This window comes from Sceloporus occidentalis, unplaced genomic scaffold (genome assembly GCF_023333645.1).
Source record: "Sceloporus occidentalis isolate IW3139 unplaced genomic scaffold, rSceOcc1.0.p SCAF_1, whole genome shotgun sequence".
NCBI lineage: Eukaryota > Metazoa > Chordata > Lepidosauria > Squamata > Phrynosomatidae > Sceloporus > Sceloporus occidentalis.
Window position 1 is genome coordinate 175,121,580 of NW_028316981.1, and position 13,826 is coordinate 175,135,405.

A 13,826-nucleotide genomic window follows, 5' to 3' on the forward strand; every position below is an offset into this window, starting at 1 on the left:
GGTAATGGAAACGATGGAAAAAATTCAAATTATTCCCGGAACATAATCCGAATCAGAATCGCGCCAATATAATCCGTTTTATCTGCCAAGTGGGAATGCCCCCTAAGAGGTGACTGTGCCAGTTCCTTCCTCCAAAACATCAGCTACAGCACCTGGCATTTGTTGGTGGTCTCCTATCCAAGTACTAATCAGGACTGACCCTGCTTAGACTTCCAAGATCAGATGAGATCTAGTGCCTTTTTAAACGGGTATTTAGGCCTGCTGTTAGGGCTACCTAGACATACTATACAGTTATAATCAATTTAATTCACAACAACAAAGGGATAGCTAAGTCACGTAGCAATTGTAACATAACAAGGGACAAACATCACCATTTTGGGGGCATCAGCTATAATTCTCTTAGTATTCAAAAACATACTCATGTTAGTCTGGATCACTGTGCAAAGGGACCTTGAGAGAGAGAGATGTTTGTAGCATAAGATTTTCTAGACTCTAGTAACGTTTATAGCTGCCACTTAAAATCTGCTTTGTACCATAAACCAGCATGTTGTAACACAGTTTTCTTTAAGAGTAACTAAAAGTATCAGTTACCCTTGAACAATGCAAAAGTAAATAGCTATTTTAAAATGCATGGTAAAAACTACTTTGGGGGCTTTTTGTGGTTTTTTTGTGGGTTTTTCGGGCTATGTGGCCATGTTCTAAAAGAGTTTCTTCCTGACGTTTCACCAGCATCTCAGCCACAGATGCTGGCGAAACGTCAGGAAGAAACTCTTTTAGAACATGGCCACATAGCCTGAAAAACCCACAAAAAAACTATGGATGTCGGCCATGAAAGCTTTCGACTTTACTTCGGGGGCCTTGGAACTTATAACCAATTACTTTTGTAAAGGAGCTTTCCATGTTGTTATCTCAAGGCAACCAGGAAAAAGTAATTGGGGGGATAATAAAAGAAGAAGTCATGGTTTACGCTACAGTCCTTATGCATACTTCGATGAGATCAACAGTGTGATCCTAGGCTGCTGCCACACTGCAGGAATAAGTCAGTTTGATACCACTTTAACTTCCATGGCTCAGTGCTATGGAATTCTGGGTTTTGTAGTTTGGTGGGGCACCAGACCTCGCTGACAGGGAAAGCTAAATATCTTATTGTTGTTGTGTGCCCCCAACTCATTTTTGATTTGGAGTGGGAGTTCTGCTAAAATGATTTATACCCTCTCTTTCTCCTAGCAACTGAGCTCATAGAGGCTTGCACAGTTAAACAGGACAGAGAAAAAGAAAACATAAAATGAATAAATACTCCATTAATAAACACAACTTATAAACACACCAGTGAAATAAAACAAACCATCCAACCAGTGGAAAGCTCCTTCCATCGCAAGCAAGTTCACTTTGCAAAGGACTGGGATTTAAATGACATTTTAAACTAATAGCCACAAATGTTATCCTCCACATAGCAGTAGCACTTGACTGGGACTAGGCCTCATGCTCTTGCAGCAGCCATAGAGAGGCATATATCTTCAGGTAAGATGGAACTGGCCCATTACACCTGCAAGGGAGGGGATCAAGATAACATACTGAAGAAAAAAAAATATTTGAAGGCTTTCCTGTTGGATATGGCTCAATCTCTTTCTTGCACAGTAGTAAGTGTAGTTGTTGGTGTAATGCCCTCCCTGATGCCACTCTGCCTTGCGCTGCATACACAGTACTAAACCTAAGCAATTCAAGACAAAAATGGCAAGACGCCCTTAGAAGAAAATGTAGAGTTTGGAAGTAATGTGTTACATATAATGCATTTAAACCTAGTTAATTACCAGATGGGCCCAACAAAGATGTAAGGAGGTTACATTTGAAATTAATGTACTTAAGATATAATGATTGATAATTTATGCTTACTTTCAAAAGTTATTTTTAGACCATTTGTAGAAGTATCCTGACAATCCCCTGCCCAACATTTTCATCATTACTTCATAAAAGAAAAAAGAAAAAAAGCAACAGAGGGTAGTAGAAAAGTAAAAACAAGCAGAAATGATGAAACAGATTAGGGTTTTATCACTGCTATGAGTGAAAGCAAAATGGGTACTTTTCAAACACTGTGATAACATTGTTTTGTTGTATGCCTTCAAGTTGTTTCTGACTTATGGTGACCCTAAAGGGTTTTCTAGGGCTGAAAGAGTGTGACTCATCCAAGGTCTCCCAGTGTGCTTCCATGGCTCATCAGAGAATCAAATCCTGGTCTCCTGAGTCATAGTCCAATGCTCAAACCACTACACCATGGTAACTAATAGTAACTGATTACTTTTAAATGTTTTCAAGCTTGGTGAAAATGTGCTTGTCCAGCTATCCCTGTACAAAAGAAACAAAGGCTAGAATCCTGTTGATCCAACTACCATAGACCCATTCTATCAAGTGTTAAAATGTTGAGTCAACACAGATGTAATTCCAAATTGTTCAATGGTTCTGCTTTACTTGGGACTAGTAATAGGATTTAGGCCAGGAGTGGGTAGAAAATACTTTGGGATCTACTGACAGTTCTCTGGGTAATTTGTTGCAGATTAGCCAGCACCAGACAAAAACATGGGGCAAACAGGAGTCAATTCTTGTCCAGAGAGTTCAAATATTACAGTACTGTACAAATTCATGGGCCCAGCAGCTTTCAATGTGGTGTCTTTTGCACCAGGCTTCAGGTGATACTCCTTCAAGCCTGAAGTCCACCTAGGCCGGCTCTAGGTGACCCTGAATGTGGACCTGTAAAGATGTGTTTCAGCTGATGTCAGGGTGTGTGTGTGTGTGTGAGAGAGAGAGAGAGAGAATGCTGTATCTTTTATCACAATGGCTCTCCTCATTAAAACAAACAAACAAACAAACAAACAAACCAGGCCTGGAAGTTATAGTCCACAAAAGTACTTTTCCATGCTCTGGATAAAGGACGATGCAGAAAACCATCTTAATAATTGGCTGCATGCACTTATTGTAGTGAATCATCCCTTGGCAAATTCTCGTCTGTATGCACCCAATGCAGTGGACGGCTAATGTAAACTTGAGAGTAAAGTTTTCAAGCGAAGCATAGACTGCTGCGTAGATATAGAGGTTTTAGAATGGAAACAGAAGTGATAAAATGTTGATTGTTCTATGCAAATCAACCATAAAAAGTTTTGATTAAATAACAATATTTAATCTGAAAAAGTCTTCAGTGTGAAATTGGTAAAGTTCAAAACTGGAATTCATCTTCTCTGCTCTCATTTTCCAGTTTTGAATTATTATTATTTCTTTAAAAAACCAAAACATTTTGACCTTATCAGTACTGAAACAGAACTAAGCCACACCAGCAGATCTCTCTAAATCCAACAGTTCAGATACTGCTCTATTGTTCTCACCAAATTAGAAGTTATTTCTCTCTCTCTCTCTCTTTCACACACACACAGCATGTATACTTTCCTTCATCCTTATACACAGTAACGCTTTTGAACAAACTAAGAACTCACTCCTGATGTCCTGTTCATGAACCTCCCCTCATGCTTCCTTACAGACTCTCCTCCTTTTGTTCGCTTATTTTTATCCCACAGCCTGAAGCCCTTCTAACCAAATGGATTAAAAGAAAGCAATTTATCATCCACCCGGCCTCCAATGGGGAGACTTGGCTACACTAACTGCATAGGAAGCTTCCAAGGAAAGCTGGTAAGTGAAGCATATAATGCACATGCCCAAAAAAGTGTTCCGCATATGTAGTCTCCCTTTGCAGCTGAAACAAGGCAGAGCCCTATATATGTCTGTTTCAAAATATGTCTTGTGGGGTTATATGATGCTTACTCCCAGGAAACTCTGTATACATAATTGCAGCCTTTGGTTGATACAGTAGGGACACTTGCACAAGAGTTAAATGCTTCCATACACAGGGTGCATCTACACTGCTGAAATAATGCAGTCTGACACTGCTTTAACTGCCATACTCCATCCTGCAGAATCCTGGGATTTGTAGCTTTGTGAGGCACCAGCACTCCTTGGCAGAAAAGGCTAAAGCCCTTGTAAAACTACAAACCCCACTCTTCAGTAGGATGGAGGTACAACACTTAAAGTGGCATCAAACTACATTATTTCTACAGTGTAGATGCATCAACAACAGGGTTTGCTTCTGAATGAACTTGCACAGATCTAGGGTGCAGAAGGGCTATCCTTAGAAACCATAACTCCTCCAGTCTTTAAATTCTCTAGCCTTGAATCACTCTCCTTTAGAATTCCTTCTCTGATTCCACTGTGGGTTGAAAAAGGCATCTCATTACAGCTCATGCCATACAAGGAGAGAAAGGTAAGAATGAAAACCCACACCTCTGCAAGCCTTTGTTACAATGAAATCTGGTGAGGTGACAGGCCCTTGAAAGAACTGGACAGAACGCTTTGCACAGAACTTCCTCACCAGGAAGAATGGCTAAGTGAGAGCATCTCTCTAACCCTTCCAAGAATCTCTATAAAGTCAAGCTTTTTTGTGAAGTTGAAGGCTTTCTGGGTTTTTCAGGCTATGAGGACATCTTCTAGAAGAGTTTATTCCTGACGTTTCGCTAGCAGCTGGGGCTGGCATCTTCAGATTTCTCTGAAGATGCCAGCCACAGCTGCTGGCAAAACGTCAGGAATAATCTCTTTGTACATGTTTAAAACCTACCAATAAAACTATCAGGCTTTTTAGCTGCCTGTCCATTTATGAAACTAGACCCTTTTTGAGTTGTCTCTTTAAACTCAGAGAAAAGTTGCATGCCATACGACAGGCAAATTGTCACATGAGGCAAGCTTTCAAGTTTTATTTTAATTAACTAATTAATTAATTGGTTGATTAATACTCCACCTTTTTTCCTAGCATGGGACCCAGATAAGAATGCTTCAGCAGGGTAGGTAGTAGCAAAGTAAAAAAGAATAAAAGGTACACATTAGTCTGATGATGGGTTGTAGAAAATCTGGAAGCTTCCATAGGGGGCATTTTTGTTGTTCTTTAATACAAAAATATATATTTTTCCCCTCTCACAGACTAGCACAGCTTTATAAGTGGGTGTATATACACACAAGGTATTTCTGCACACCTAATTTTCCTCCCTATGCACCAGTGTTTCCCAGGGGATAAGCTAGACATGTTTCGCTGCATACAGTTCAGCCTTGTGAATGTCAACCTTCTCCAGGAAGAAGACAGTTCTGTATGTTACTCAGAAATCTGTGGTCTCCGAATAATGTTCTTTTAAAAACTAATAAATTGGGTCAAATTAAATAAAGACTGAAAAATGCGAATGTCTCACCTGATGCCTACCATCGGAGTCTGGAATAGTGGATCAACTCAGAAGATGTGCAGCCACTGTGTGTGAATCTGCGTGATTCAGAGAATTTCTCACAGGAGCCACAGGGGTCAGAGGGAGCTATTTTCTCTCTCCCTAGCATGGCACAGTGGTCTGAGCAGAGGATTGTGACTTTGGAGATCAGGGTTCGAATCCCTGCACAACCACAAAATCTACTAGGTGACCTTGGGCAAGTCACACTGTCTCAGCCTGAGGTCATGGCATAAACCCGCTTTGAACAAATCTTGACAAAGAAAGCTTAGGATAGCTTCATCTTAGGGTCGCCCTAAGTTGGAAATAACTTGAAGTCACACAACAGCAAGAACCTTGAAGAGAACAAGAGAGAAATAATATAAGGGCAGACCATGCACCACTAGCTCATAGTTTCCAGCCACCAAACTCCTGATGTGTGCAACTGTCTGTTGACTGTCAAAAAACAACTACAAAGCCACAAAGTGACAGCACATATACATACATACATACACACACAGAGAGAGAGATGCACTGTGTTAGTTTGGAAAATCAGTATGCAAAGGGATTTTGCTGCACCTTTAAAACTAAAAGTCAGCAGGCAAGGGGATCTTGTAGCACCTCTGAGACTTAAAATCAGTTTGCAATGGGATCTTGCAACACCTTTGAGACTTTAAAATCTGTATGCAAGGGGATCTTATAGCACCTCTGGGACTAAAATTCAGTATGCAAGGAAATCATATAGCACCCTTGAGACTAAAAATCAGTTTGGAGTGGGATCTTGCAGCACCTTTGGGACTAAAAATCAGTATGCAAGGCAATCTTACAGCACCTTTGAGACTAAAAATCAATATGCAAAGGGATCTTGCAACATCTTTGGGCCAAAAAATCAGTACGCAAGGCAGGCGATCTTGCAGCACCTTTGAAACTAAAAATCAGTAGGCAAAGGGATCTTATAACACCTTTGAGACTAAAAATCAGTACGCAAGGCAATCTTATAGCACCTTTGAGACTAAAAATCAACAGGCAAAGGGATCTTGTGGCACATTTCAGTGGAACTGGAAGAAAGAAGTTGGGAGCAGGACCTTTCCTAGACTTGAACCTTCTTCCTCAGATGCATGTGAGGAAACTCAAGTCTAGGGAACCTGCTAATCCCAGCTTCTTTCTTTCAGTTCCTCCCAAAGGTGCTCCCTTTGCCTGATGATGATGGTGGTGGTCTCAAAGATGCTCCAAGATCTCTTTGCCTACTGGTTTCCAATCTCAAAGGTGCTCCCTTTGCATCCACACACACAAGCTGGAAAACGTCAAGCCCAGTTGCCCAAGGGTGCCTGTAAGCCATTCCTTAATACTGTATGTATGTATGTATGTATGTATATGTATAGGTGAAGTGGAAGTACTCACTGCAGGGAAGTCCCTCCATGCATTCCGATGCCTTCAGAGAAATCCTCGTTCCTAAGCGCCTCCTTTTTGCTTTCAGAAGGAGGAGGAGGCACAGTTGCTCTCTTCCACCGTAGGACGGACTGAGGTTCAGTAAAAGGAGTGAAAGAAAGAGGAAGGCAGGAGGGAGGAGAGCAGAGGAGGCGCCTGCGAGAAAGCCAAGGCGCACCCAGCCAGACTTGGAGAGCAATGACAATGGGAGGAAAGGCTGGATCAAGGGGCCAAAGCCAGAGCCAGCCTGGGAACAAAGGGGCCAAGGCTGGAGCCAGGTTTCAGGGGGAGGCAGGGATGCAGATGGCCCTTGGGAGGTTGGCCAAGGCAGCCGAGAGACTGTGCTCCCCTCCCTGGGTCACCTTGGCCTCTGTCATGCTCCTCTCCTTCCCTCCTTCTCAAAGCAGATGATGCTGGACTGGTTGGTGCAAGGTGGACCAGACACGTCCTCCTTTCCCCAGACGTGGCCCACAGTTCAGCCTTCTGCCCAGGAGGAATGCCAACATGTCCTCCATTTGGCCCAAGGAGAATGGATTTGTATTCACATTGGGTATTTGAATGAATGCACAAATACATAATGAATGATGCGTGCTCCTGTCCAGACTGAGGCACAACAGCCTCATCCACAACACATTTTGCAACATGTTGGGTGCCAGTTCTCACCAGGATACTCAGGATATGGACTGCAAGTGAACTTTTCATATACGTTCATATATGCACTTCTATAGCCAGAAGTCATTCTGCCTGTACTCATTTAAATTAGAATAGTGTTAAAGATCTTTTAGACAGCAAGGATGGGCCATTATGGTGGCACCAGTTTTGTGCCCTCCAAGGAGGGCATAGACTGCCAATGTGAGTGTCTGTGCCTTCAGCTTGCATGTTGACTATGGTGATCCCATGAATTTCATGGGGTTTTCTTAGGTAAGGAATTGTCAGGAGTGGTTTTGGCAGTTAAAGATAAAGGCAAACCCTGAAGTTGCGGAAGACTACCTTTGGGGAAAAACCTTTAAAAAAAAGAAAAGAAAAAGATATATAATTCACAGCAAGAATCACTACCCCAGAGGTTTATTTGATACTTTTTATTACCCCCAGGGGTTTATTCTGTCACCTTTCTCTTCCCCCCCTCCATCCCACCTCTCTCTCACACACACAGTTTTTGGCTCCAGCTCTCCCTCTTTTGCTGAACAAAACCAGCCAATCCTGCCCCTTCCTTCCAGTTTCACCACTCACTGGGCCAAACCAATATTTCATTGGGGTTACATTCACACAATTCAGGGATGCCTAAACAGGCTTCTAATTTGTTATGGTTGCATTTTTACTACTAGAGGCAGGGAGACCTCCTTGTGAGATTCTCTGCCTCCCGTGCCAACATTACTTTGCCGACTTTGGATATAAAACACATTTGACTTAAGATGGCCTCCTCCAATTTGTTGCTTTGCCTTGGGCAGCAAAATATTTTTTGGCATGTAGGTCTTCATGAGTGAGTGAGCAAGCAAGTGATATTATTTCAATCTCCTGCCTCCCAGTTTACAAGTGGCCTGCAAGGGCAGTGCACAGTGATAACTAAAACAATGAAAGCACAAGAAATCACAATGCAGTCATGAAAGCAGCTTGGAAAAGGAAGCTTGAAACAAGAGCTGAAATGGAATAAATTAAAAAGCTTGGATAAGCAAAGGGATGTTTACTTTGTGCTATATAACCAGCAGCAGGGTTCGAATCCCCACTCAGTCATGGAAACCCACTGGCTGACCTTGGGCAAGTCAAAGTCTCTCAGCCTTAGAGGATGGCAATACAAAACCTCTCTGATGAAATTTGCCATGAAAACCCTGTGACAAGTTCGCTTTAGGGTTGCCATAAGTCAGAAACAACTTGAAGGCACAGATCAGCAACAGCAAATGCACCACTCTCATGTTGTCTTTCAGTGGCAGACTGTGTCTAAACGGAGACACCTCATTCAGCTATTGGATTTGTGAGGATGCCACCTGAGACTTGCTAAGTGGGCTGGCAGAAGATCAAACGTTTGGGGGTTCCCTCATCCTTGGCGGGTCAGAACTTCTCATGGGAAAAGGGCACTGGGGAAAAAAGCCTATTCAAGTCCAGAACAGAAGCTACAGTGCTAAATATGGAGCCTACAACCCCCATCCTACTCCACTCCCCACCCCCAAGCTGTTTCACCCGGATGAATGAAGCTTTGAACATCCCTATGAATACAGCATGGAAGAAGAGGCATATTGCCTTTCACCCTGGGGGGATTTCCCTTATCAAGAGCTTTTCTTTTCCATTTTTTCCTAGACAAGAAGGGGCAAGGACAAAGCCTGGCCTTCCTTCTGCTTAAGGCCAAGATGAAAATGCTCTCTTTGCCTGTCATTGTCTGCCTGTTCCCATCCCTGCTCAGTTTACCTTCCCCAGTATCGGTTACCATGGCTCAAAAGGGACCTGCAGCGTTTCAGAGCAGGGATCAGCAAAGGCTGTTTTGTTACTCTTCCACTCTGAATATAAGAAAAGACAGTAAGAGCTCAGTGTTTCCTATATTTTATTGTTAGGATGAACTTTGCTGGGGCAATTTTAAAAAATCCTGCTTAGGTTGTTTCTTTCTTTATCTTTTTTTTTAAATCCTACCTTTTCTCTTAAAACCATGGAACTCAAGGCATCTGACAGTCAAATCAGTTAAATAAGAATGATTCAGACATAAAGCTGCTTAATTAAAACATAATGGATCAATCGTTGGTCCCAATTAGTGGACACTCACTTAATGGATTGCAAATTGGTAAATCAGAGGGTCATTCCCACTGCAGTTTTCTCCAAAGCAGGATTTGGGGCAAATTACCTTCATTCCCATTTGAAACCGCTTCTGATCCTCATTGGATCGATTCCAGGAGGAAAAAAGCGAGGCAAACCCAAATAACCCAGGGTTTCCTGACACTACGGCCTGTTACAGACTGCCAAAATAAAGCTGCTTCGGGTCTCTTTGGAGGTATGCTATTGAAATGATGCATGGGTCCTAAGAGTCCGGAGGTCGCGCCAAAGCCACACTCCATTCCTAAGCACTGGAGTGCAGCTTTGGTGCAGCTTCCAGATTCTTAGGGTGCATGCATCATTTAAACAGCATACCTCCAAAGAGACCCAAAGCAGCTTTATTTTGGCAGTCTGTAACAGGCCTACATTGAAAGTGAGTTTTTTGGGGGGAAGAATTGATTTTGAAGCGTGCCCAATAAGTGGGAATGCCAGATAAGAATCGATTATCTTTTTTTGGCAATAGAAATAATCGAAAAATCAATATATTGCTAAAGCAATTACTTGCTTTAGCAATAGATCAATTTTTCGATTATTTCTTTTTTTAGAAAAAAATTTGTCTCTCGACCTCCTCCTTTTCCTCCTGGGTCCTCTGGACTTGCCTTGCTCCCTCTTCTGCAGTGCGGATGCAACCCAAACCAAGCTCCCATTGAAGGGAAAAGCCGCCGCCACTTGTCTAATGCTGGTGGGGTTTGTGGCACTGCTGTCGTGCCACTGTTGCTTTCCTGGTGCTCTGGCTGGGCTTGCGGCACTGCTGCTGTGCTGCCGCCATGTCTCCGGAGCTGGTGAGGCTTGCGGTGCTACTGCCAGCACCAGGGAAGCATGGCAGAACAGCAGCAGTGGAAGCCCTGCCAGCACTGGGAAAGAGGCGTCAGTGGAAAGGAAAGAGAGAAGGTAAGCAGGAAGGAAAAAAGGAAGAGAGGAGAGGAGATGGGAGGGAAGAAAGGGAGAAAGAGAGCCGCCTTCTCCTGACTCTACCTAATGGGAACGACAAGCGTTCTCAGTGAAAAAAGCGATTCCACAAAAGGTACCTTTTCATAGTGAGAACAAGGGACCTTTTGGGAATCGCTTACAAAGTGGAGGGGAGCCGGATCAGGACGCAGATTATACCACAAGTGGGAATGACCCCGAAGACATTTATTTAATGAGTTTATTCTAGTTAGCTGAGGAGGGGGGGGGGGTGAGGAACTGGATTAAGGCCAATGAGACAGTGTGGCATAGTCATTTGAGCATAGGATTCTGGAGACAAGGATTCAATTTCTAGCTGGGTCTGGGCCTTCCCAGACTGACCTGTGTCCAAACTAGAACAAGTCAGATCCTCTGATTAAATCTTATCCCTGTTGCTATGTGTTAATTGATTTTAATTTGTTATTGTGATCTGTATTTATATATGGTTTTATTGTGGTAATTTTATTCAGGGAGGGAAGGTGAGGGTTGGGGCGAGTCGGGGGTCTACGTTGTTTGATTATTTTGTATTGTATTAACCTCTGTTGTTACCCACCTTGATCCCCAGAAGGGAAGGTGGGATATAAATAAATATGTTGTTATTATTATTATTATTATTATTATTATTACTATTCTTATTATGAAAACCACTAGGTGACTTTGGGCAAGGCACATTCTCTCAGCTTCGTCGAGGGACAATGACAATCCTCTTCTGAACAAATCTTGCCAGGAAAACTGTACAATAGGTTCACCTTAGGCTCACCATAAACCAGAAATTACTTGAAGGCACACAACAACAACTACAACAACAACAACAGGAACTGGTGGCTCCCTTGTTAGTTAGACAGTGAATCCACACTAGATTTTAATCCAGACATTAAAATCTGGTTGGGCAACTTTGAAAAATCTGAGGGCCATTTTTATGCCTCTGAGGACCACATGAACTACCAAAAAATAGCAGCCCCAAAATTGTTGGAATCCACTTATGCCTGGCAAATAGAGGTATTTTGTTTATATTTTAAACTGTTCAAGGTGAGCTTGCAACTTCTGTAAAAGGCAAGTTGTTGCACAAGAAGCAGCACTTTGTCCTCTTTTAGTGGTAAAACTAAAGAGATTCTTTTGGAAATTCTGATGGTAGCAAGGGCTACCAGAGCATTCTTGGGAACACATAGGAACTTCAGATCATACTTTGCCCACCCCTGCATTAAAGGAATGGTGCAAGATGCTGCATCTTACCCCCAAACTAGGCTTAGCACCTTGGACAGGTCCTTTAAAGTTCAGGCTAAAATCTGGAATGAATTTGCCAGCCGCTTTGACATGAGCACCACCAGCTGCCCCTAGGCCAAAGTGGGAAAATGTTATTGCAAGAGGATAATACTTTTCTTGCAAGTAAAAGAGGAACAAAGGAGAAACAACGAGCATTTCAAGGCAAGAGTTAGCTCTGGGAGAAACAGGGATGGTAATGTTCGGTCACAGCCAGAGTTCCCAAAGGAATGGATGTTGTGGTGGTGGTGGCTGTGTGCCTTTAAGTAGCTTCCATCTTATTTCAGCACTAAAGCAAACATCTCATAGGGTTTTCTGGGGCTTAGAGTGTGTGCCTTGTGCAAGGTCACCCAGTGGATTTCCATGACTGAGCAGGGAATCGAACTCTGATCTCCAGAGTCATAATCCAAATCTTGACCACTACATCATGCTGGCTCTCCTGTAATGGACAGAGATACTTCCAGAAGGCAGTGCCCATCATTGATGATGGCTGAGGTCTAGTGGGGCTGAGGGTGGTTTTACCCAAGGGAAAGCCAAGTGATTATCAGAAAGAAAGTCAAATATATCATGTTTGCTACCCAATTTCTCCTTGTGAGTTAAAAAGTCATCATTGCAATAAGGATGGAAAGAATATTAAAAAACATTCCCTCAAAAATGATTGAAAACCCTGTTTTCCAAGTACTGAAAAATCCTGATGACAAGAATCCTGGACTGACAGTTCAGGACTTATTTTGTACAAAATGAGCATATAGGAAAGGAAAAAAGAGGGAGGAGAGAGAAACTGGGACATGTTAAAAGCTGTTGAAAAAGTAGGACAACAGAGAATTAATCAGGATTATCCCAGACAAATCTGGAGAGTTAGAGGGTATGGTGCCAGGAGCTGTCTTGGCTGGAGGGGCACTGAATCCTCTAGCTTTTATTCCAGATTATAAAGAAACTATTCAAGAGGCTAAACCCCAACCTCCAAATAGAGTCAGCATCTTGGGTAGCAATTTATAGCCTGGAACAAAACCTGGAGTGGATACACTGCCCCTTTGACATAGGGCCCATTCTTTGTACACAATTGTAACTTTATTATTCCATTTTGACCCTCATGTTCCATTTTATGGAATCCTGGAATTGGCAGTTGAGGGAGAGGAATTCAGAATTCTCAGCCAGGGAGCTCTAATGGTTCAACAGATTACAAACACCTAGATTCCACAGGCTGAATCCATGGTAGCCAAAGTGGATTATCACTATACCTGTGTGGTATTAGTGAGTGCATGGACACTACCAGAGAATGCTGGAGACACACTCTGGCAGCCCAGTCCATCATTCCCAGCCTATGATGATGCCAGACTGAGGTTTGTGAGAGCTGGAACCCAAACATGTATCTTACTGACTCATATGTTTATTCCCAAGTAAGTGGTGACAGTGTGGCATAGTAGTTTGAGTGCTGGACTATGACTCCGGAGACCAGGGTTTGATTCCCAGCTCAGCCATGAAACCAAGTGAGTGACGTTGGACAAGTCACATGCTCTCAGCCAAAGAGGGACGCACTGGCAAACCCCCACTGACAAATCTTGCCAAGAAAACCTGTGATAGGTTCCCCCTAGGGTCACCATAAGAAATTACTACAAGGTACACAACAGTAACAACAAGTGTTACACAATTGGTACCTTCTGCTTGGAAGGCAAAGAGCAGGAAGGCAAAGAAAGCAACCGTCTCACTTTAGGTCATGTATGAAAAGTTTCTACCTGATGTTATCACCCCCTTTTTCATCCTAGGCAGATTAAGCTTGTATTTTCTTTAACTGTATTTTCCATAGTGTTGGTGCCTTAGGGGGCACTTGTCTGGCATCTCCCCTTCACCTTCTAAGCTACAGCTTGGCTCTAGAGCCCTGGTAGGGGGTAAGGACAGCTGAGCTCCATTTTCTGCCTATTAACCCCAGTTACAATCCACATTTTTCTTGGTCTGCCTGGAGCTATTTATAGCTGCTCCAAATAGCAAAGAAGAAGAAGAAAGGGGGGAGGTAGCATGTAGGGTGGGGGAGAAACATGTGCAGCTGTTTGCCCGCCTTCCCCATCCCAGCCCCTGGAGGGGAGATTCAAATATTCCAACAAAACAGGAAAACTG

At 42.9% G+C, this 13,826-nt stretch overlaps 1 protein-coding gene across 2 annotated transcripts in view; it reads right to left on the minus strand.

Annotated features, from left to right (window-relative positions):
- HDAC7 (histone deacetylase 7) overlaps positions 1 to 6,783 on the minus strand; it is a 257,864-nt gene extending 251,081 nt beyond the window's left edge. For both annotated transcript variants that reach the window (XM_089482876.1, XM_089482885.1), the window contains exon 1: positions 6,684 to 6,783. The gene's annotated coding sequence lies outside the window, so the exon portion shown is untranslated. The remainder of the gene's footprint in view (positions 1 to 6,683) is intronic.
- Between the last annotated feature and the right edge of the window lie 7,043 nt (positions 6,784 to 13,826).